This window comes from Galeopterus variegatus, unplaced genomic scaffold (genome assembly GCF_000696425.1).
Source record: "Galeopterus variegatus unplaced genomic scaffold, G_variegatus-3.0.2 Scaffold64, whole genome shotgun sequence".
NCBI classification, from domain to species: Eukaryota; Metazoa; Chordata; class Mammalia; order Dermoptera; family Cynocephalidae; genus Galeopterus; species Galeopterus variegatus.
In genome coordinates, this window is record NW_007726175.1 from 779,121 (window position 1) to 804,530 (window position 25,410).

Below are 25,410 nucleotides of genomic sequence, written 5' to 3' on the forward strand. Positions count from 1 at the left end.
TTTTTTTTTTTTTTTTTTTTATTGTTTTAATTGACAGATCTTTATAGTTTTATTTCCATTCATGCAGGCAGCATCCTAAAAACAAAAGTTTCTGTTTCTTTGAGTTCATTGGACCACTTAAAAATGATAGCCATGTGAAGGTTCAATCAAGGACTTTTGAAAGGATAAACAGAACTTTTTAACCAGTAACTGAATAAGTAAGATTTTTATGATAAATCAACCTGAAAAACCTAAATCCTTCAATTGTAAAATATCCCCTATATTTCCATAATAAAACTGATGCAACAAACACCATTTAACAATAACAAAATTGAAAACTCAATATTTTTTAGTTTTCCTTGTACCAATAGATATGAGATTGTACCCCAAAATTTCTATCCTGATTTGGCCTTGAATTTCAGTCCACCTCTTCCCTTTCACAGCTGTTTGCAGGTGCATTCTTATTTAAATAATGGGGCTCTGTGGAGAAGACCTCAAGGGAGTTGAAGGGATCGAGAGAGCTAGGGAAGAGAAGGGGATGAAAAAGATTTTAAAAGATGAAACAAATGTTATGAATTTATGTAGGTCAAGACATTTAAAATTTGCTTTCATTTATATTGTAATGTAGGAATCTTTCAGCTACTCTGAGCAGATAGCCCACTTATTTTATAGAAGAAAAAATTCTGAGGATACCATCAAGCATTGCACAGGGTATTGACTTGGTATGATCACCTATAAAAACTGAAAGCTGAGCTAACATAAATTTATGTTTTAGACTTGGGACTGTAGGAGTCCATGGGAAATATTTGTAGTGTTGGATATTTTGAGCTAATAGAGATATGCCCACAGGCCTATTCTGTTCCAGATAAATATCATTATTTTAATAAGTAGAAAAGGCGATTAGAAAGAGAATTGATCCTCACAATTAAACAAACAAAAAATCCGTGTGTGTGTGTGTGTGTGTGTGTGCATATAGAAGTATATATACACATACTTTTGATCTTTCTGTTCTACCTAATGTTTTCAAAAGGTGGGGCCAACTTTATAGTCCATTTTTCCACAGCTTGCATCAACTTCTTTGTGCTCCACTTCTTTCTGCTGCTTTTCAGCACCTTCATATCCTTCACATTCTTTTATGGCAGAGCACAGCTCTCTCACTTTTTCTAACAAGAAACACACATTGCAGTTAAACAGCCGAGGTCATCCCTGTGCTCGCGTCACAGGTCAAACAAGATCACTTACATTTTTTAGGGGGTCACTTCTTCTCACTGGGTGGGATGTGACCTTTTCCCTGTTCCTAGAAAAGAAACCACCCCAGATGTTCACCACTCCTTCTCTCCTTTTGTTTTTTCCATTCTCTTCCTTGCTTGATGCCAAATACACAGACATGCATCTTGCTAGCTATCTTCCACTAGGTTGACAAAAGATTGATCATTCTTTCTACCTAATGTACTTTAAATACAAGAAACAAACAAAAAACACACACAAAAAAACCCCCTGACACTTAGATAAACTTTAGGGCACAGGTTCTCTTTTAGTTGAAATGTATAATTGTGAAGACTCCCTGGAATTTTCAGCCTGTTATTGAGTCATTATTAACATAACATTTCTCTCTGAGTCTGTGTTGCCATCTTAATATCACCTGTGAGCTGCGCTTTTTCATAACCATCCGTATTTTGAGCTGTCCTTTGAGAAATAGCTCCAAGAATGTATTTAGTTGTTTTCTTCCTGTGTAGACTGTTCCTCCTGTCTCTTCATTAACCACCCAGATGTCCTCCATCTTTCGAAGTTCTTCAGGTTTTCTCATTGAATACAACTAAGTTTATGCTTGCAGGGTTTTGTCTGATTGCAGATATATAGATAATTCTCTTGTTTTTATCTTCTCTAAGAGTAGTCCAGAGGTGGTACCTGCAGAAATTATTATTATCAATAACAACTTTATGACTTGAATCCTGCCTTTTTTTTATGAAGCTCAATCCTAGTTTTATTGGCTCATTTGATACATACTAATTAAAAACATACTCTATGCCGGGTACTCTTCTAGATAGAATGCTGGAGTAGAGCAGTGAACAAAACAAAACAAAACAAAACAAAGAGCCTTCTCTTCGCGGAGCTTGCAGTCTAGTGAAAATAGACTTGTAAATTCAAATCAGCCAATATATTGAGGAAAAAATGTCTGCTTTGTAACAAGTACTGAGCTTGGTGTACTATACTATTTGATTTATAGTCTCACTTCCAGATATTTTAATTTTTAAGCAACTTTTACATTTTCCATCTCTTTTACATTCCTAATTTTGTTCTTATTAAATTCTGGAGTTGGAATAAGATAATAAATTTTTGAATAAGGAAATGTGGAAAAAATACCCTACACCTTTTTTTCACTATACCAATTTTATTAGAGAACATTAATATCCTATAAAACATCCATAAGCAATATGATTTTCAAAGAAAGTTCACTGACTAATTTTTTGGTTAGAAGAACAATTCTGTAAATTAAAATCACATTTCTCTGGAGTTGAATTTTTTTTATAAAAACAATTATTTATTTCAGAGATGAAACATATTTACAAAGACCAGACTAACATCTGAAAGAAAAATTCTTAAATATTACCCTTAAAAAATAATTAGCAATTAATTCATTGATTAATTAATATTTTAATTGTGAATTATTCCAGAATAAAATAAAATGGTATGGAAAACATAGCAAAGTTGTATGTACTCTAAAGAATTTTGTCAAATCTCCTTATGTTATGTCTGCTTACAATATTTTTTAGTGAAAAAAATATTGTAGAAAAAAGTTGAGGAACTCTCTCTATGTAATCTTTTCTAGTACTATTTCTCTCCTTTCAGCACCAGAAGTAATTTTAGGCAGGACTACATTTTGACTTTCATGGGTCCTAGGCACTTTTGCCTTCTCAAACCCATTTCTATGTAATAAAAAATATTATAAAATTAGATTGTATAACTGTGCTGGTAAAAGATGAATATGATTCAAGTTTGATTCATTCTTACCTATTCAATATTACTATACTCCTTTCTTCTTCTGGTTTTAAAATAAAGTAAAATTAAAACATTTTCAGGAGCCCTTAATATTATCATGGGCCCTCATCGCTGTGTCTCAGGGACCTAGTGGCTTAGTCAGCCCTGAAGTTCAGCTGTCATTCTTAGAATTTTGCTAATATATTCATCTACAAAAAATGATTTTTAAATTACCATTTCTAGTATTAGTTTTGATAATGTTTTGAGAACTAGTTGCATAATGTGGCTGTCATGTTCTGGCATTTGAAAAAAAAATAGTATTTGCCTTTATTTTGTGGACACATTCGGCATTTGCTTTCAGAGTACTATCAATGACACTTTTAATTTCACCCACAAACACACAACCACTGAAACAATATAAATACGGGAAAGACTTCTTAAATATACAGTTGTGTCTTAGAACATAAAAAGATGTTTTCCAATATTCTCCAGTGGAAAATTCCTCTGTGTGTATGTGTGTGTTTGAGAGAGAGAGAGAGAGATTCAATTGACTGACTTAGTGTAACTTGTAACATACAGCAAACTTACACTAAAATGTTGGCTTGTCTGGAGATTCGTACCTGGAAAAATGTGCATTTTGCCATGGAGAGAATGTCTGCTGCTGTTTGGCTTTAGAGTACAGTACCATAATTTCTTTCATTTTTTTTGGACAAGCAAGACTACAGAATGTCATCCACACCTTTAAGATTTGCTAATTTCCTCCAGGAGTTTTGCTCTTTCTTATGCCAGTTAGTGGTAGAAAAATAGCTTCTCCCATTCACCAGATGAAGTAATGCTCTGTTACTATTTGCATTTGATGTAGTATGAGTGTTATATCCAAATGATTACCAGCAAGAAAAAAATTGCTTTTTTTCTTTTGAAGATTTTGTGTGTGTGTGCTTTCACTCTTTAAAAATTTTAAAATAACCAGCAATCTATTTCCTTGAAAATTTTTGAGTTTTCTTCACCTTAAATAATTAATTAATTAATGAGCAATGGCTGCATCAGCTACTGTTTCAAGGCATTGAAGATGCCAGTTCCACTTTGATAAATTAATCCTGTCAAGTGGCTGCAAAGCCTGAAAATATGCTTTGATATTCATCATAGTCAAATCCAGTTAAGCTATTGAATTCCATGTTTGCTGGTGAAAGAACTACCACTTTTGCTATCATGAACTAGTAGACCTATTTGCTAGCCACTAAATGTGTTCAGTGTTTCCCTCATTGTGCTTTTATTTTTTCCCCTCTACCTGATATTTCTGCCTTTACCTCTTGGGCATCTCTATGTTCAAATCCTAACTAACTTTTCCAGCCTCAACTCAAATGCTACAAATCCTTAAAATCTTCCTCATTTTTTTTTCTCTGTTACTTCTACCTCTATTTTTCCCCCATTCTTCCCTATTAAGCTGAAAACCCCATGCCTTGATCAGTGTTTGTTTAAAGGTATTCAGTTTTCTTACTTACACAGTGTTTTGCTTCCCTTTTTTACACATTCTTATCTACTAAGTAAGGAGAAAGGATATGTTGAATAAATACTTCAAATTCAGAAAATTCTGAGCACAGCATTAACCCTCAGTAAATGCTCATGTAAGATATAGATATCAGGCCTTATTACTCCTCGATTAGGTGCTGAGTTGAAGAGTTGAGTAATATACTATATATCTTCTCTCAAGAAATTCAGTGTCTACTTGGGGATACCAAGAACAAATAAATTATGGCAAAGCACTCTTATCAGTATCATCACAGATGTATAAACAGGGAGCACAGAAAAGGAACTAAGTATTCTGGGCGATGCACATTACTTTTATTGAAAGCAATACTGATATGTTATTATATTTATTATACAGATGTGAAACTGAAGCTCAGCGAGATTAACTTGTTCACGGTAAGTAACTTATAAGTAGCAAAGACGAACTTTGAATTTCAGATCGAGCTAAACTTAAAGAAGCATGAGAAGAAGAACCTAACAGTTTGGGGTGATGATAAAAGAGTGGCCACAGGTCAATTCCAAGAGGAGGTAACACTTGAACAGAGTCTTGAAAGGTGCTTAGAAAAGACAAAGTAGAGAGGCCTGGGGGACCATGACACGAGCAGACATGAGGTGTGAAATATCATGGAGAGCGAGGGGAAATGAAAATAGTTCAGTGCAAGTGAGACAAAGAGTGATGAGTTAGAGAGGCAGATAAGAAGAAAACCATAGAGGATATTTTATGCTAAGACATTTGTGTTTCTGCCCAATAATGACGAATTCTAAACAGAAGAATAAAATGGTCAGTGTGACTCTATTAGATTGGAGGCAGGTATGACAATGAGGAGGCTATAGCTTGAAATGAGCGAGTGGCTTACAACAGAAAATCATGAAAGAGATATGATATAACTCAGGATCAAATTGATCAGACCTGTTGAAGGGTTGGAGCAGTGTGAAGGCAAATCATGATGAGGGAGAAATCAAGGCCGACCCCGTGGCGCACTTGGGAGAGTGCGGCGCTGGGAGTGCAGCGACGCTCCCGCCGCGGGTTCGGATCCTATATAGGACTGGCCAGTGTGCTCACTGGCTGAGCGCGGTGTGGGCGACACCACACCAAGGGTTGCGATCCCCTTACCAGTCACGAGAAAGACAAAAAACAAGGCGGGAGAAATCAGATTTATTGGGTTAGATGATAAAGTAGAAAAGTACGTGTGGAACTACTTAAATATTCTTAATGCATTTTATATCACATTAAGACAATTATAAGGAAAATTGAGTAACACTGTCTGCCAGTATAATGCTTATTATACAAGTACATAGATAGTCTATGTGTTTCTCAGTTTTAAACAAATGTTCTTCAAAAGCCCAGATGGGATAAATTGTTATGGCTCCCTTTATGGGATTACTCAAATATTTTATTTCAAATGTTCTTGAAAATTTTATTGACTTATCTTGTGAATTCAAGTGTTACCTTTAGAAGACAGTCATCTTACAAATGGACTAAAATATTTTCTCTCAACATTGAATCCAATGTCTCTCCTAGGAAAAGATATTTAAGCAATTAGAATAGACTTTCTGGCTATTTGGATTTTGTGTTAGTTCAAAATCTATTATTTGTTCTTTATACAAAACTCATTCATTTATGTTCATCTATTTTCCTGTTAAATGCATGTGGTTATCTTTCCATACATGACAATGATTTCATGGAAATATTTTTAACACATAATGATCAATGCTGCCCAGAGAGGGAAATATGCTAGTCAGGTATTTTTCTTTTGCTGTTCTATGTCTTATTCTTGACTTCATGGCCAAATGCAACACTGACTTGTTTATGATTTACTCTACTAAATCGAGAAGAAGATAAACCTTTTCTTTCAAAATCTTCATGTTTTGGCCAACATTCATGAGTCATTAGATGCTGAAGACTTACCACACTGTACAGTTATAGCACCATTTCTATTAAGTAATTTGACTTGAAAAAAAGTTTATTTAAAACTTTATTCCATAATGCCAATAACTACAGTAGTGAAATGTAGCACCACCTATTATTTATATACTCTTGTCCTTTAGAAGTATTAAAAAAAAAAATCCATTTTCACTGCTCTACATTCTTTATAATCCTGCATCGACGTGGTTGGAACTTCATGTTATACTCAAGGAATTTCATGCCCATGCTATCTTTAATACTGGAATTAGAAATGTTAAGAAAGGCCAGCTGGTGATAGGTCAAGCTGAGCTTATAACAGATCAGCAAGTATTTATTGAGCAAGTATTTTCCTCTGTATACTGACTGTACTTGTGTGTGTGTGTGTGTGTGTGTGTGTGAGAGAGAGAGAGAGAGAGAGAGAAAGGGAGAGAGATAGAGAGATAGGTGGGTGGTAGGGTGGTATGAGAAATGTATAGATACCCATGATACAAGGTAGTCTGTAAACTCAGTGATGTTCTCAAGTTCAAGATGTTCTCAAGTTCTAAGTACATTTGAGAAACAGTGAAGCAAGAGGCTTATTCCAGCTGAGGGATCTTAGGAAGACTATGCGATAGGAAAAATGGGGAAAAGAACCACAAAAACACTAGTTTTGGCTTCTTTCAGGCACAAAGACAAATCTCAGCTCAGCTAATTTTATAGTCGTGTTACTGTGGCAAATTATTTCATCGTCCTGAATACCAGTCTCCTAATTTGAAAAAGAGAAATATAAATATCTACCCTGTGGTTTTGGGTAGAGAGGGACTCATACAGAGTTAGTATTTGTAATTTATCTGCAATAGTTACTTCTCACTTATGTCCCTTTTATGATGTGTTTGTATTGCTGTTATTATTATGCTTATTATTACAAATTGTTATTTTTACTATTGAATAGTATTGAATAGTCTTAAATAGTATTGAATATTTTTACTATTGAATAAGCCATGGTCTAAAAGATGAGAAATACTTTAACAAGGAGATGAAAAAGGGATAAATATTTCACTCAGAAAGAATAGGCACTTGAGCAAGAAAACGGATCTGGAACAGTACACGGCACCTGGGTCTTAACTATGGTGTTTCCTGGGAGGAGTTGTTAATGTCATAGAGCTTCCTGTTGGAAAACTCCTAATTTGTTAGACAAATGAGATAAGTCACCTTGTCTGTTATCCTCCCACATATCACCAATCTGGAAATTGTAATTTAGCCAGATAAACTCTGAGACTTGTGGGATAAGGTAAAAGCTGTGTAAAAGTCTACCATTGGGCCAAGCAACATTATCTAAAGGGAATCTGAATCTTTTTAGACATAATGTGGAGTGGTTTCTGGACTGGTTGAAAAATTAAAGTTGGTGATTTTACAGTCTCGTCCACTATAAAACTTTGTGATTCTGGGGGAAAAAAAAAAGACTATCATCTTATATCAGATTATTTCTATATATTTTATTACATGAAATCTTTTTGTTTTGATCATAAATGTTCATATATAATAAAGATAATTGAAGAAAACTTTATATACAATAAAATTCTCTGACTTCTGTTTTTCATATACTTGAAGACCTAATTTTTAATGATCACATGAAATATGTATATAATGATGGCATTGAGCTCTGTATAAATATCCCCTATTGATATCTGATAAACCAGAAAGCATTCTGGTTTTCAAATTTGTTTCAAAATTTTGACTGTTATAAATAAAACTGGATTGAGCATTGCTGTTCTTAAAGGCTATTTCCATATTTCTATTCTCCAAATAAGTTCCCAGAATTATAATTCCCAATTGAAATGTTTTGAATATTTTAAGAATTCTGATAAATATACCACTACATTTTCTAAAAGTTTTATATTGTACATTTGGATACTGTTATGAATGATGGATACTTACTTTCTGTATTTTCAAAACATCTCTGTATTATTTAATTCAAAATGATTGTGTTAATAGTGAGGATTAAATTTTTGGTAACATTGCCATTCTCTAACCATTTGTTAATTGGAAGCTGTAAACTATAGTCTCTCTCTTCTCCCTCCCACATCCCACATTTCTTATCCTTCCCTGCATTATTTTTCTCCATGACAATTACTACCATCAAACATATTAAATCACACTTTCTTATCTTGTCTAATGTCTATATGTTCTGCATAAAAGCAGTACTTATTGTCTGTTTGCTGCTGTTTCTTCAAGTTTAGAACAGTGCTTACCACATAGTATGTGCTCAATAAATATTTGTTGAATAAATAAATGTATAATTACAGTTTTTTCTTTTTTGTTGTGTTTTTCAGCCTAGTTATCTTTAAAGAAATATGTGTTTTCTAAATATGAATGAGGATTGCATACAACAAAAGTACAAATCCTTTCCCTGTTTTATGTTCTGAAAATATCTTCCTAGTTTGTTGTTTGGCTATTAATTTTACATATTACAGATTTTATGCATAACATATGTTACATATTTGTTTCAGTATAGATGTTTTAAAATCTTAAATGCCTGTTTTTATTTTATTTTGCAATTACAATTATGTCCATAGCTTGTAGTATTCAAATTTTCTCTCTTATTTTTCAGGTACTTAAAAAAATATTCAGTTCTATTAGATTTTAGTTTCTTCCATTATTTTTTGTTATTATTTTATTTGGGTATTATTTAGGTTTATGATTAGAAGTTAACATTAAGAGCCGGCCCGGTGGCGCACTGCTACAGTGCACCGCTTGGGAGCGCGACGGCGCTCCCGCCGAGGGTTCGGATCCCACATACAGACTAGTTCCCGCTCACTGGCTGAGCGAGGTGCGGGCATGACGCCGAGGGTTGCGATCCCATTGCCGGTCCCGGTCCGGTACGGGCGCGACACTGAGGGTTGCGATCCGTTGCCGGACACGAAAAAAGACAAAAAGGAAAAAAAAAAAAAAAAGAAATTAACATTAAGCTTTCCTAGTCATTATTACTGTACCACATTTGGAAAAATTTCATGACTTTTTTTATTTTTCATGTTCCTTTATAATGCATTGAATTTTCATATGCAGTCTATATAGTCTTTTACATTGATAGGAATGGAACTCTAGGTGCATTTTAAAATATTTTGGTAAGGCTCCAAGTAACTCCAATGATGTTCAGATGGGAATAACTTTCAGTTTTCAAATAAATATGAAAACACTTGACACCTTTAAATCAATCAGCCTTCCTATCCCCCCAAATTTTATCTTAAATTATTTAAATATTTAAGAAAATACTATTATTATTATTATTTTATGGCTAAATCCATTTATTCCGAAATAAAAAGCAAAATAAACAGGAGCCGCATCACCAAGGTGCCACAGTCCCATCCCTGCTTCCTTCCTCTGTCCTGTGCTATCAATAAATAAGTTTCCCAGATCCAAATGATTATTAGAACCTCCTCCTCATGTGCTAGCTCCAACCTCCGCTATGATATAGGGGGCAGCCCTAGCCCTAGAAATATACAAAATGTTACATTGATACAATCTATACACTGGGGGAGGGGAAGCCCATCCCCCAACAGCCTGTGCCCCTGGCTGGTCTACAGTTGGCCCCAACTGTCATCAGGCCAGAAAGAATGCTGCTTGGTGGTCCAGCCCCACTGCCTCGGAGAGGAGGGAAGCTGCTTAGGAAAGACTGCCTGCACTGACTCTGCCTTCGCAGGCTGATGGCTAGCCCCCAATATCTGAAGGCCCAGGAACATGTGGCCTGGCTGTCCTGCCCCAAAGTGCCTCTCAGGAAGATTTGAGCCCCCAGAAGGAAGACTGTCATCGCCTAGCCTGCTACTAAGGGTCCCCCTGGCCTGGCCAAGCATGCCACTAAAGGCCCCTCTGGCTTGGCCTGAGCTACCACTGGAGCCCCAACTCCCTAGTACCCTTGCCTTGGCCTGTCTTTACAGCTGCCCTGCTGTCGTGCCTCAACAGACCTGGCTATGATGGTAAAGGGTCTGCACCTGTCTGTGTCCCCCCATTAGACAGAGTTATTTTTTTTTCTTCTTTTTCTTTTTTTTTAGACAGGAGTCTTAATACTATAAAGGGGTGACTGGGAAGGAGTGGAAGAGATGAGGTGGCAGGGACTGGGTAGGGACATAGCCCCCAGCCCCACTTCGCTGGTATTTGTCTCACATGTCAGACAATCATGATCTTGACCTTGTCATTCTCATCCGCTTAGTAGAAGAAGGAAATATGAGGTGTTGTCCATGCCTGGGCACTCGTGGGGGTTCTGGATCTCAGGCCTCAGCTGCATGATCTTTTGTTTTTGTTTTTCTAGTTTTTTTCTTGATTTTTGTTTGTTTGGTTTTGGTTTTCTGCTTTTGTTTTTTAGACAGGGGTCTTAATATTCAAAGGATAAAGGGGTCACTGGGAAGGAGTGGCAGGGACAGGGTGGCAAGGATGGGGTGGCAGGAATGGGTGGGGCACAGCCCCCAGCTCCACATATTAGATAACCATGATCTTGAGCTAATCGTCCTGGTGTTCCCAGTACAAGAAGGGGATGCATGAGTTGTTGCCCAAACCTCGGTGCTCGTGGGGGTTCTGGATCTCACACAGCAACTTCATGATCAGCTGTGCAGTGGGATTAACAGTGGAATCCCCAGCATCTCCTTGTGCCAACTCCACATTGTCAGCAAGGCTCTCCTCGCAAAGATCTTCCTGCTTGTTGGCAGCTCCAAGTTCCTGAGGGGCTGGAGACCCTGGAGCGCGCTCATCAGCAGGGATCTAGGCAGCTGCCAGGAACTTGCCCTGCCACTGGCTGGGCTCGCCCGCAAGCTGCAGCACCAGCTCCTGCTGCTCCAGCAGCTTCACCTTCTTTTCCTTCTTGCTCTGAGCTAGTCAGCTGATGTACTCCTCCTTCTCCCTGTGTCGCTCCTTCAGCACTGCCCTCTGGCTCTGGTACAGAGCAATGTAGTTGCCAGTGTGTCTGTCTCTCCAGATAGCTGGATGCAGCGAAGTTCCAGTTCCTCCACCCGCTGCATTAAATCTGCCTTCTGAATGAGCTCCAGAAAGCGGCTCTCCAGCTTCTCCATGGCCCACTGCAAGGCCCGATGGGACTCTCCAGATACACAGTTGCCCCCGCTCCCAGGGACTGAGGCCTCCTTCCCCGGCTCATTCTGGGATGTGGCTGTAAGGGGAGCCGGGTGCTGGCAGCGAGCCTTGTGCTCCCTCAACTGCCCATGCACGCAACCGTGCCTACTCTTCTCCGGCACTGGCTAGCGCTGAGTTAAAGAATGCCACCATAGCTTTTGGCTCTCTAGGTCCTCTGGGGTGCTTAGCCTGGACCGAGGAACCTCCTCACCCTTCTCCTCCGATCCATCTCCTTCCCCGGACACAGCCATGAGGCTCAGCTGGACCTGCAGCTGCTGGTTGTGCTGGCTGCCCCCTTCCAGGCGTTCCTGGGTCTCCTGCCACTCCCGCAGACCACCTCGGCTGTCCCTTTGCCCTGACCCTCCTCATGGTGCAGCTGGCCCATGAGCTGGGTCTGCAGCAGCAGCTGCTGGTGTAGCACCTCCTTCTTGGATGTCAGCTGCTGGTAGGCGGCCACGTGCTGCTGCAGGTGGACCAGGTACAGGTCTCCCTCCTGCTGCAGACTTTGTGCCTCTTGGCTCTTCAGCTCCACTGTCTCCTTCAGGTCTCCCAGCTTCTCCATCAATTGACCCAACTTCTTGGCCAGCTCCGTCTTCACTTGCTGCTCCGATTGCAGCGCACTGGTGACCTCCACGCTCTCATCAGCCAGCCTGACGAAGCCGGCCTGCAGCTAGGCCGGCTGCTCCTTGAGCTGGCGCCTCTGGGAGAGCGCACGGCTGATGGTGGCGCGATGGATCGCTCGGCATGCTTTCCATGGTCTGCTTGCGCTCCGCTGCCCGCTCGCCCCAGAGCTCCGCAGCCTGCTCCAGCTCCCGCTCCTCCTGTTCCCTGATTCAAGCGTCTCAGCCCTGATATGTCCGTCTTTCCAGTTACTTCCGCAGCTGCGCAGCCTCCGCCTGCAGCCGCTGTTCTTCCCTAGAGGGCTCTGCTGGGGGCTTTGGGGATGATGGCTCAGCTGTCTGCCTCCTCGGTTCGGCCAAGCAGGTGTCCAGCTCCTGGACCTGATTCAGGCCGTGCTCCTTCTCCTCAGTGTGCACACCTGCTCCTCCATCTGCTGTGTCCTCTGCTGCCAGGTGGCACGCTCTCCTTCCAGGTGTCCCGCGTAATGGTCCCTCTCCAGCTGGAGTTGCAAAAACAAGTTGCTGAAGCGACTTCATCAGCTGCTCCACATGTGTCTCCAGAGTGGCCCGCTCTTCCATGGCCTGCTGTGACTGCTGGTTTCTACAGGAGCTTCAGACCGACTAGAGTTGTTGCCGCAGGAGCTCAGATGTCTCTAGTTTCTTTTGCAGCTCCTCCACCCCGAGCTGCATGGTCGCCTTCTCTGTCACTAAAACCCAAAGCTCTTCTCAAGTTCGGAGTTGTGCTGCTTAAGGTCCTCACTGTTTTTCTTGTAGTATAACTGTAGCTTAAGAGCATCTCACTCTGCTCTTGTCACACCTCTCTGACTTCTTCTGGTGTGTGGAGACGGCATTCTGAATCTGCTCCAGCTCTCCTGTGCGCTGCCGAGATGACCGCAGGCGGCTGGCCAGCTGCTTTCTGCCTGGCTGCCTGGTAAGTGTGGGCCAGGCCTTTCTGTAGTTCTGCCATTTCAGACACTAAGATCCCTATGGTCTGAATGTGAACCTGCAGTTGTTCCCATAGAGACCCCTGTTCGTTTGCCAAATTTTGCTGACATTCTTCTCTTTTTCCAGTTGATCCAGAGTTTCCTGGTGCTGCTGCTTCAGTTCCTCTCTCTTGCTACTGAGTTGTTTGTTTGCTAGATAGCTGGAGTCCAGGGCTACTGCTAGCTCTCGGTACCAGCTCTCCAGATCCTTCACGTTAGTAGAAGACGTGAGTCCCTCCCCACTGATGTAGGATGTGGACTTAAATGCAAGACCATTAAACTGTTGAGAGAGCTGTTGGAGACTCTCAGTTGATGACAAAGTCTTGGTCTTGTCCATGAGGCCAAGGCCGTTGTCAGCATCATGTTTTCTGAGGTGATGTCATGCTAGTGAGACTAGGACCAGGCACAGGGACACCGCCAGGTAACAAGGTGTCATCAGCAGGTAGTGGCACAGGAGCAAAGTGGTCTTTGGGTGTATCCTTGGGTGAATGGCAGTGACCACGACTGGTTGGCTCAGGGCTACTGACTTTTTAAAATTTTTTTCTTCTTCTTTGCTCCTGCAGGACCACTAGGACTGTTCTTCCACTGATATTGTCTTGACATTTTCTTGGCCACGGCCAATTTGTACTGTTGGGTTTCTTCCAACATTCCAGGGCAGGGAGAGGGAAAGGGGAGTATTTTTATTATTAAGATTTTCTTTATATATATATATATATATATATATAACACATTTTTAAAATTAGGGTTATTCCCATGTAGTTTATATTTTGTTTCTCTTGAAATTGAGATTGTCTTCTATAATTTGATATTATTGATATGTTGAAATACTAGTCTACATTTGTATTTTATCTGACAATATATTGACCACTCTTAGTAATTCTAATTGTTTTTGAGTTCATTACTTTTGGGTTATGTAAAATAATTTACTCTCTTGCTTTTCTATATTCATATCTCATTTCTGTTTCAGGTTTTGCTGTACTTTTAAATACATCCACAAATATTAGCAGATATATCCGTATTGTTTTCAATTTTAATAGAATTCCTCTAGCATGTTATGACCAACCAGTTAGGGGTTTGTACTCTGTGCCCTAATATCTTATATAGCAAAAAAAAAAAAAAAAATCTTTTAAAGATTATTTCTATTCCACATGATTAAATGCCAATTCTGTTATACTATTAATCTAAATAAAACTTACTGGCTGCTTGTCACATAGTTTGAAAACTCTGCCTTATTTTCTTGAATCTATTCAAGATTTTGAACTTCAAAAATTTAATTATCATTAAATATAAATCCTTTGAGCTAAGACATCTATTCATTCATCATTTTTAATATTAAATTACTAACTCTCCTTTCTTAAACATCGCTATTTAGATTTTCTGCTAAATGTGACTTTGTATAATACCACTATTCCTTCAGAGATCTTGCATCTCTGTGCATTCTGAGTGCTTTAAATATTACACAACAACTCAAATATGCACAAGTCCTAGGAATCTAGAAATATTTGAGATTGAGGAAGATGAGGGAAGCATGTTATTTTAAACAAGGCAAACACGGAGAATATTAGTTTAATATTCACTGGGAAAAAGGCTAGTATGGATTAAACAGAAATGCAGAGAATCAGACATAGTTTATATCATTATTATTCACTAATCAAGCACTGGTCGTTGTGTGAATACTTGAGTATATAATTTACCATTAGTTTGGGGCTTAGCTTGGCTAGACTACAAGCTGGAATGAAACAATAATACTTTATAACTAGTATCTTGGGGTTTTTTGTTGTTGTTATTTTAAATTTTATATAACTTAGATAAATCATACGTTTGTACATTGGAGTAATCCAAACTTTATTAGGTTCATTATCTACATATGTAAAAATCATTTGGGGACAAATGACTTCTTCTCTTACTCTTATACCTCTACTAATATTTTCCCCCTACCTAACTTGTGAAATCTTTCAGTGACATGAGGGAAATAGTATAGTTTAATTCTAGGTCTCTCCTTTGTCTTAGCCTCTTATCATACAATCTAGCAATCCCACTAGTGGGTATATACTCAAAGGAAAGGAAATCAACATGTCGAAGGGATACTGCACTCACATTTATTTCAGCTCTATTCACAATAGCCAAGGCTATGAACCAACTTAAATGTCCATGGATGAATGATTGGATAATGAAAATGTGGTATACATGCATGATGGAATACTACTCAGCCATAAAAAAAGACTGAAATTCTGCCATTCTCAGCAGCATGGATGAATTTGGGAAAAATTTAAGTGAAATAAGACAAGCACAGAAAGAACCATAGCACATGTTTAGCTCTCATGTGGAAGCTAAAAAAATAAATAAACAATAAGAAGAAGAAATTGAACTTTTAGAAGTAGAGAGTAGAACTATAGTTGCTAAAGGAGGGAAAGGGAAGGGAGAAGGTGAGATAGTAAGAGGTTGCAAAGTTACAGCTAGTTAGGAAAAAGTAAGTTCTATTGCTGTATAGTAGTTCTGGGAATCTGTAATGAACAATAATTTATTGTATGTTGTCAAATGGCTAAAAGAGAGGAGCACGAAGAAGCAATACATTTTTGTGATGAATTTGTGAACTACCCTGATCTGATCATTACACTTCATATATACGTATTGAAATATAACTATATACCCCATAAATATGTACAATCAATATGTTTCAATTAAGTAAATATAATAAAAAAGGTAATCATCCACCTTTGTGGTAAGTTGAGCTTGCCCAGCCTATGACATTTACTAAGTTTGGGTCAGAGATACGAGTGGTCAGAGTCTGGAAGGAAAATAAGCACACATGAAATCGAGGCTAGGCCTTCCTCCTCTTTGCTGAGCCTCTTCACCACAAAACCTGGCTCATAGGATGAACATGTGATTATTTGTTGAAACAGGGGCTAAATAAAGAAAACTCACATGAAACAGATGGAACAGGGTATGTTTCCAGAGGTGGAGAATCAAGAGCAATACTGTCAGAAATCTTAATATTTAAATTCTTCTCTGCCTTTCCCTTATATCTTTATGGGCTTTTTTCATTCTCCCAGACCAACATAACCTTATCAGCAAGTACAGGGAAGAATCTCTACAATATTGTAATGTGCATTTCTCTAAGTTCAAAATATTAAAAGTTGAACTCATACTCATCTTTACAATATCGAGTTGTCCCCTCCTGTTTCCCATCAGTATTATTGCTTAGCTGGTTTACTCAGTTGCTCCAGTGAGAGTCCTTCCCGCATCAAATATGTATCAGCCACTAAACCCAATAGAACCAGTCATTGAATTGGTTCTCAACTGTGGCTGTGCATTAGAGTCATCTAACAATATTTTAAATGGTACTGATGCCTTGGTTCCACCCCTGGACATTCTGCTCTAATTGGTCTAGGGTGCAGTTGGAGCATCATCAACTGCCCAGCTGCTTCAAATGTTCAGCCAAGATGAAGAACCACTCACCTAAATGCTCTGGGTTAAACCCTCATCATCCTTCACACAGCATATCACTGTGTCCTTCTCATTTGTGTCCTTTTCCAACTACCACCCCACAGTACGGTAGTCTCCCCTTGTCTGTAGTTTCATTTCTGCCATTTCAATTACTCATGGTCAACCACAATCCAAAAATATTAAATGGAAAATTGCAGAAACAAACAACCCATAAGTTTTAAACCGTGTGCCATTCTGAGTAGTGTGATGAAATCTTGTCCCTTCCTGCCCTTTCTTGCCTAAAATATGAAACCTCCCTTTATCCCACATGTCCATGCTGTCCTCACTCCTCACACATTAATCACTTAGTGGCCATCTTGGTAGTCAGATTGGCCCTCCTGGGATTGCAGAACTTATGTTCAAGTCACCCTTATTTTACTTAATAATGACATTAACGTGTAAGAGTAGTAATACTGGTAATTGTGATATGCCAAAGAAAGCTGGAAAGTTTTTCCTTTAAGTGAAAAGGTAAAAGTTCTCAATAAGGGAAGAAAAATCATATGCTGAAGGTGCTAAGGTCTATGATAAGAACAATCTTCTACCTGTGATATTCTGAAGAATGATAAAGAAATCCAGCCGTAGTATATATAAGATTCTGTACTATGTGCGATGTCAGGCATCCACTGAGGGTCTTGGAATGTATCCCCTGCAGATAAGGGAGGACTACTGTGTCACTCTTTCAAAAATCTTTGACAACTCATTGCCTGCGGGATATGGTCCAAATTCACTTTAAAGAATTTTAATGCATTTCATTCACTGCCTTCCTTGAGTCTACCTTTTAATCTTAGCATGTGATCACAGTCATACTTCTCACACTCTGTCACCACAATCCACACAGGTCAAGTCGTTCATACCCACTCATAATTTCCATGCTTCCCTTGCTGCTGCCACCTTGAATATTATTCTCTTTCTTCTCCATCTAGTGAGCTCCTGCTTTGCCCTCGTTGCTCTTTAAGATTATATCCTTTATGAGTTCTTTCTAGGTGCTCACACACCTCCAGCTTTCTTGGCATTTGTCACATGATGTTTTTATTATGTGTTAAGTCTGTCTTCCGCACTAGTCTTTGAGGGCAGGCACTCTGTATCTTTCTATCCACCTCTGCACTGTTCAGTCCTAGCATGGTTCTTACCACCTAAATGTTGTTTCACTGATTTTTTTTTTGGATGAATAAGTGAATTACTAAATTTTAAAAAGATTATAATATTATTTCATGGCTTGTAAAAAGTTTCTTCCTCCCTAATATCTAGATAAACAATAAGAATATTTTCCATATTTTTGAAAAATATTTTGTTGCAAAGATTGAGTCATATTTAAGAAGGTCTCAATACCTGCAAAGTTTGAAACGTAATAAAGCTGAAGAAAAGGTCTGCATTGCAAAAAATATTCATATTTCAGGAATATACATGTATATATACATGCATAACTTGCTATCAAAGAATTATGAAATTTCTATTTGTTTATATTTCTCTATACTTATGTGTGTGTAAGCTCCTATTTATGTAAACATATGCACCTACCTTAGACTTAACCACAAACGTTTTAATTTTAAATAGATAAACTAAAAAATTTACACACTGTAAAAAATGTGCTCCATCTGAGGACCTTAAGCAAGACTGTAAATATCATCTGACTTGCACATATTGTGATATTGTAAGTACTAGAGGAATTACTGTAGCCCAGAAAATTTTTAAAGCTTGGGATGTTTTGTATGCGGGAATGAATAAAATTTACCATAGATAGAACAGAGCTAAATTAGGTTGGGGAGACTCCATTTTCTGTCCTAACAGATGATTTCCTAGCTCTTTTTTCTTAATAATAATCCCTTGAAATAAATAAGATAAAATTACATATTTCTGGATTCCTCATCTACAAATTCTGAATCAGTAGGTTTGGTGTGATGCCTCAAATTCTGCTTTTAAATATCATTCAGATCTTTTTTTCATTATCACAAAAGTTTGGAAAATATTAACAGAGGTAAAATTTATTTTTTTTGTTGTTTGTTTTATTTAAATGGTTTGGTAAAAATGGAATGTGGGTATATGTAACCTACTCCATCTCCAGGGAATCCACCCTATCAGCATGCAAAATCTTGATATAAACCAAATATCTGGTGCCCCATTCCTCCATGTTACTACATGCAAGCCCAATCTCTGTTCCTGATGTTCAGGATAGACATCATTTAGAAAAGAAAATACATAAGAACTATTGAACTTCATCTTGTAGGAAAATAATAGGGAGTGCATGCTATTATCCATTCTTAGGATTAAACAGTCCTTCAGAAAGAAAATTTCACAGATTTTAAAAATTAAACTCAACAGTTTCCTAACTTAAGATATCTTAGAAACTTTCTGTGCTCCCCATCCTCGGCACCTATTAATAAATTGTGAGAACAATGCTTTAAGATAAATGATTTGAAAAATTTAAAAGGAAAATTTTGAAATAATTTGGAGTAAATAATATTCTTGCATTTGTTGCCAAAATAGTCTCTGAATGGTGAAAAATTACAACAAAACTTTAATCATGTAGATCTCTACCAAAGAGAATACCCACTTATCCACCTGTACTATAGTGAATTTAAATATTTTTTAACATGGTTTATTTTCTCTGTTTTAACAGATCAATTAATTGAGGCACTGAAAAAAATTAGTTTTAATTACCAGGATTCAGTGTTTACCTCCTTCTTTGAATTACTCCTTAAGCACATTTTATTTCCCAATGAAGTCAGGAAAAGGTAGACCCAAATATTCCATAGACACCCTCATGAAATGTTATAGACTCAATAGAATCTATATATTAAATGTTTTTGTAAGTAGACACTTAAATTTCTTTACTCAGATATCACATGTTATTGGTGAGCTACGAAGCATTTCCAAAGTAATGGCTAAACCAAAATCATTGGAATAAAACTATGTATTTCTTAGTAATATCTAGAATTTTTTGTCTATGAATGTATTTGATTAAATGTTGTTCTTAAAGATGTATCTACTTCTAAAAAAAGTCTCAGAATTTTAATCATAGACACAATTATACATTTTAAAATTGGATAATGATAATACATAATCATTCATCATTTAATTCTAAAAAAGGAATATAATTAACACTTCATAAATCTACTTTATGCAACTGATTGAAAGATTTTCAAAAGCTATGATCTCCACCTTTTTTGGCAAAATGCAAAACAAAGAACCAGAAAGATTTTAATAATTTAAATTATGAATCAAGTAAATTACTTTGTGTATGGAACTACAATATTAAAAGATTCAGATTTTTGTAAATAAGAAAGAAACAGCTCTTACAATACTCTTAAGATTCAACAACAATAGGAAAAGAAAATATAAAGAGTGAATAAAAAATGTTTTGAATTGAGCCAAATGTGTCAGGTAATAGAGCAGCAACACACTTAGCAGATCTCTGACTACTAGAGTTTTGGATCAACTCCCAGCTTTAGAAGTTGGAAGAAACTGGTGTGATGTTTGCCAAAACTTATGGAGTCTCTAAAAATGTTTTAAAAAATGTTTTTAAAAATCTCCTCTGTTTATAAGGATGGAAATATTCTTTTTTCTCCATACATAGTTTTTCTCTTTTTTTTCCACAATGATTTAAGTTCTAAAATTAATAACTTATTTTGAAGGCATGTGAAAGTGGTGATAAAAAACCCAAACTTATGTCTCAGAATCTTAATGAAGGCATTAGAAAGATGCAGATATATGGGGCTGAAGATAGGATTCCTATTCTCCTTTTTTCTTTAAATTCTTTAATAAGTAAATATGTACACAGACTGATTTGGATGCAAAGAATTTTACTTTATTAATTCATAAAATTGTTCATTCCTTCTTTCCTACTTACAGGATGTAAAAAAAAAAAAAAAGGTACAATCCATAGTTTTCATGCGGGTTGATTACATCATAAGCTATCATAAAGAAGAAATCTCTTGATAAGAAATGCATCCACAAATACAATTCCAGCTCATGATATAAACTTGACTGAGTAGAATCTACCTTATAATCATCACGCTGCTCAGAAGAGCTCACAACATAAAGCGTATGAATTGTTTTTTTCTATAATTTTCCACTTAATATTTCTGGACTGGGTTGACCATGGGTAATTGAAACCATGGAAAGTAAGACTGCAGATGAGGGGGGACTACTATATATATATATATATATATATATATATACACGTATGTATGTATGTATGTATGTATGTATACTCTATGGCAAAGGAGTCAGTAGAAAAGGAAAGAGAAAATTATTAAGGAAACACTTGAAGTATTTTTTTTTTTTTTTGGCAGCTGGCTGGCACCCTTGACCTTGGTGTTACAACACTGCACTGTAACCATCTGAGCAACCGACCAGCCCTGAAGAACATTCTTGATGTAGAAATTTGAGGAGCTCTATTTTCTCTGCCACTTGAACTTTATTTCATATGTCCCAGATGATGTCTTCCCTTTTCTTGTCCTGATACTATATAGACCTGAAATAGCTCTTTTCATTGTCAGTGTCATCTCATTTAGGACTTAGAGATGTAAAAAATTATTAAATATCTCTTCTCTCTTTTTATTCATGTCATCGAACTCTGTGTAGCACTTTGCTTTCTCTTCTTCATCCCTTTTTCTTCATTGACGCTAGTCATGATTTTTTAATAACAATATCTATTTTTATCAGTCTCCCCTCTCTTTCTTATTGAAACGTAATTGCTTATGTTGACCATCATTATTTTTCAGAGTTGACCATCATTATTTTTGTGCAATATCTGATGACCAAATCGGGATATTAGCATATTCATCATTACAAAGTGTAATTATTTACCTTTCTTTTTGTAATTTAAAGTCATGAAATAAGACTAATATTTATTCAACAATAAAAAAGTATTAAATCTTATATTTGTACATTTTAAGTTTTAAAATTAGAAAAGCAACTCAAACTTTAGAAAGAACTATGTTTGAGGACTGGTACTATATTTCTGTATTTTAAAACTTAAGAATTTAATCAAAATTGACTTTTTTTATTTTTTTCAAAATTACAGTTAGACCTTCATATTTGCAGGTTCCGCATCCTTGGAGTCAACAAAACTCAGATAAAAAATATTTGAAAAAAAAAAAAACAATAGGAAATAACACAACAATAAAAAAAAAATACAAATAAAAAAATTAGTATAACTACTTACATAGAATTTACATTGTATTAGGTATTATTAGTAATCTAGAGGTGATTTAAAGTATATGGGAGGATGTACACAGGTTATATGCAGATATTACAGCATTTTATATCGATGACCTGAGAACCACGAATTTTGGTATCCAAGGAGTTGGGTCCTGGAATCAATCCCCCACAGACATTGAGGGAGGACTGTATTATCATTTTTACAGAGTGAAAAATGAGCATTCTAATTGAGTTAATCTGAGACTCAGATTTCCATAGCATCTATAAAATATACATTATGGGTACATAATTGTTAATTGATTCAAAATTCCAATAATTGAAAGGACTGGAATTCTAGGAAAGACTTTTTTTTTTTCATTGAAAACACATTTGGTAAATTATTCTAAAGAACCAGAGTGATCATACATAAAATTATTTTTTATCTGTATTAAAATGACCTAAAATACTTAAAGATGCCAATGTAGACACTTAATGTCATTGTAATTATTTTGAAAAAGTCTGGTGCCTATATATAAGTATTCTTGAATATATGCATATTGATGACACATTCTCAATGTATTTGGATAAAATTTATACAATTCACTTTTGAAATGTACATACTCTTAATGTTTTGTTTGTAAATTGACTAAAGTCTATCATGATGCAAGATAGGAAAAATAATCTACCTTTCTTTAGGTATAGGACAAAACTAAGAATTTTGGGGGAACTAAATAGAGAACTTCAGAGTTAATGTTTTATACTCTTGAACAGGACAAATAATTTGATGAAAATATTGCTCTGTCTGGTCAGGAGGACATATTGATGGCAAAGAGAACAGGAGCAGGAATATCCATTGAAGTAGAAGTCATGAGATAAAGTTGGTTGAGTTATCTTATACCCCTTTTGATACTCTCTATTAAGTTTTGACAATGGTTAAAAAGCTTATTTTAAAAAACCCAGCATTTATTAAGTAATCAGTTTGCTATTATTATTATTATTGTTATGTGACAACCGTATGCTGAGAAATAATTCCAGGCCCTTTCAAAAACAAACAAACAAACAAAAAAGACACCTGACAATTGCATGACCACATGGAATACATGCATAAAATTTCTTTTTTGAAATATTGATAGTAGATATCTATTTGGATCTTCAAATACTCTGAAAGGATTTTGAACACCATGTTGGTAACCACATGGACTGAGGTGGGGGCTGAAGAAAGTTTGATCTGTGAAACACATGATCTTGAGAAGGAAAGACAAAAAAGGATTAAAAAATTAGAATATTAGTTCTTTTTTACTGTGTCAGTACTTTGTGTGTGTGTGTGTGTGTGTGGTTGTCTGATACAGAGATTGTGTTATGACCACCATGCTCTAACCAACTGAGCTAACCAGTCAGCCCAGTTCTTTAAAGAAATTTTAAAGACAGTGTGTATCCAAATTCTGATTATACATATAAGCCAACTGAGACTTCATAAAATTAAAATAATTTTTTTTCTCATCATTACATTAAAAATAATAGGCAACTGGGCCGAGCCCATGGCTCATTCGGAAGAGTGCAGTGCTGGGAGCACAGCGGCACTCCTGCCGCAGGTTCAGATCCTATATAGGGATGGCCGGTGCGCTCACTGGCTGAGCACGGTGCTGGCGACCCCAAGCCAAGTGTTGCAATCCCCTTACCGGTCACACAAAAGAAAAATAATAATAATAATAATAATAATAGGCAACTGAAAAGGGAAATTAATATGACTCCTATTATCAATCACAGATCCAAAAGTAAAAATACCTCCTGCATGATATCAATGTTTCTGTTAAGAGCAAGCAAACTATTTCTTTATTACCATGCAGCTTTTATATGGCACCCATAATAGTTGTTCAATAAATGTTGTGTTATAGCTTTAAGATAAATAATACAGAAATTTAATTTATAATACATTCAATAGATCAATTATAATTTAGTACATATTGTCTCTGGCATTACTAGAGTTGTTACAAAATTGCTTTGCTGTATTTCTTAGAGTTGGAAATATTCATACTATCTTCGCATACACTGCTTTAGAATTTGGAGGCGCAAGGCACGACATTTGACTTTACACTCCATATAAGTTTTTGCCTTCAATTTGAGTAATCACTGCTTTTAAATGTTGTTGATTTCTGTTACTGAGTGTGTGTGAGCCCATTTTTATCTTCCACCTTCCCTTACTGATTTAAATGTAGAGAAGCTAATTGGGCGTATAGTACCATAATGAGTCACTAAGGAAACGTGAGTGTGGAAAAAAAAGTGTGAGCTGTTGTACAGAACTGTATCATCCAATTTGTCCTCGAAAAACTGTTTCAAACAAAGTAAAATATTGAATAAAAGTACATATAGACTGGTTTTGATGAAATAGTTATTGGAGCATGTCAGTGTAATAATCTTTATGTGTTTATTGCCTCTAAAGATTACTGTGACTAAAGAAGTTCACTTTGTTTCACAATATGTTAGAAAATATTTTGAGTTTATATTCTGTCTTTTTCACTTAATAATGTTTCCAGTATCTTCAGGTTAATGTATAGAATAACTTTCAGTGTAATCAATGTATCTCAGTATAATTATCCATAGTTTGTTTTTCCAAGAAACAAAAGAGAAATGACTGGAAGTAAGAGTATTTTTCTAAGAAAGAAAATAATGAGGATTTGCTCTAATACATAAAACATTTGCCAATTTTTTGCAAATGTTTTTAACTCTTAAGGGATTCCTCTTTAACAAGAAGCAACCTCCCACTTATTAAAATTCTCTGAAACAAAGTAAGCATTTCTAATGGGACGAATTTATATAGAGGTCAAAGAAAGTACCTTTTTAATTTTCTTTTTGTTCTCTCTTTCATTAAGTGACAGTTTTGACAAAAGTAAGGGAAGTTATTGTCGAGTTATGTCAATGTTTTAGACAGCAAATTGCACATTCCTTTGAATTTCTAAAATTGGCTGGTCTAGTTTGAGATTATTGACTATAGTACCTTTATTTTGTTTCCATAGATATTATGTGATACCATCTGAATATATCTTGTTACACTAGTAAGATACATGGAATTTCTCGACTTTTTTAGACGTTAACCATAGAAGAGGCAAATATATGAAAGAAGAACATGGAAAGGATTTTATTTGTAATATATGTCAGTGAGGAGAATAATTTCATTAAAACTCACGTAAGAAAGCTCTTTACATTTAAAACAAGTTTATATCTCTCTCAACTTCTCGAGGATACTCTTCTGAAACGGCGAGCTCCTGGGAAAGAATGTGAAAATTAGAAGCACTGAACAGAGGATAAACGGAAATAGAAGCAGTAATAAGTCATATGGACAGAGAAATAAATCACTGTCCAGAGGGAATAGGTTTTGTTTAGTAAAATTTTAATATGAGAGAGTTACCAGGAAGGACTCTTCCACAATTGCCCCTTTGAAGTTAATTAAATTACTTTAAAAGTGGGAATAGAAATAGTAATCAGTATTAAACTATTTGAAAATCTGCCTTATTGCATTTAATACTAATTATTAATACCATAGAAAAAAACTTGATAATGAATTAATCTAAGATGCATTTTTTTTTTCAAATGAAATCTAAAGTGTTTTTTGGCTGGGGCTATTCATTAATTTGATTTGTAATAGTTTAAGATACATGTATGTCAATTATTTCACTATGAAGAAAATCTATAC

At 36.3% G+C, this 25,410-nt stretch overlaps 1 protein-coding gene and 1 pseudogene across 2 annotated transcripts in view; one reads left to right on the plus strand and one right to left on the minus strand.

Annotated features, from left to right (window-relative positions):
• Positions 1–25,410, plus strand: part of AGMO (alkylglycerol monooxygenase) — a 340,101-nt gene that overhangs the window by 248,722 nt on the left and 65,969 nt on the right. The window lies entirely within an intron of this gene.
• LOC103593817 lies at positions 10,844–13,754 on the minus strand (annotated as a pseudogene).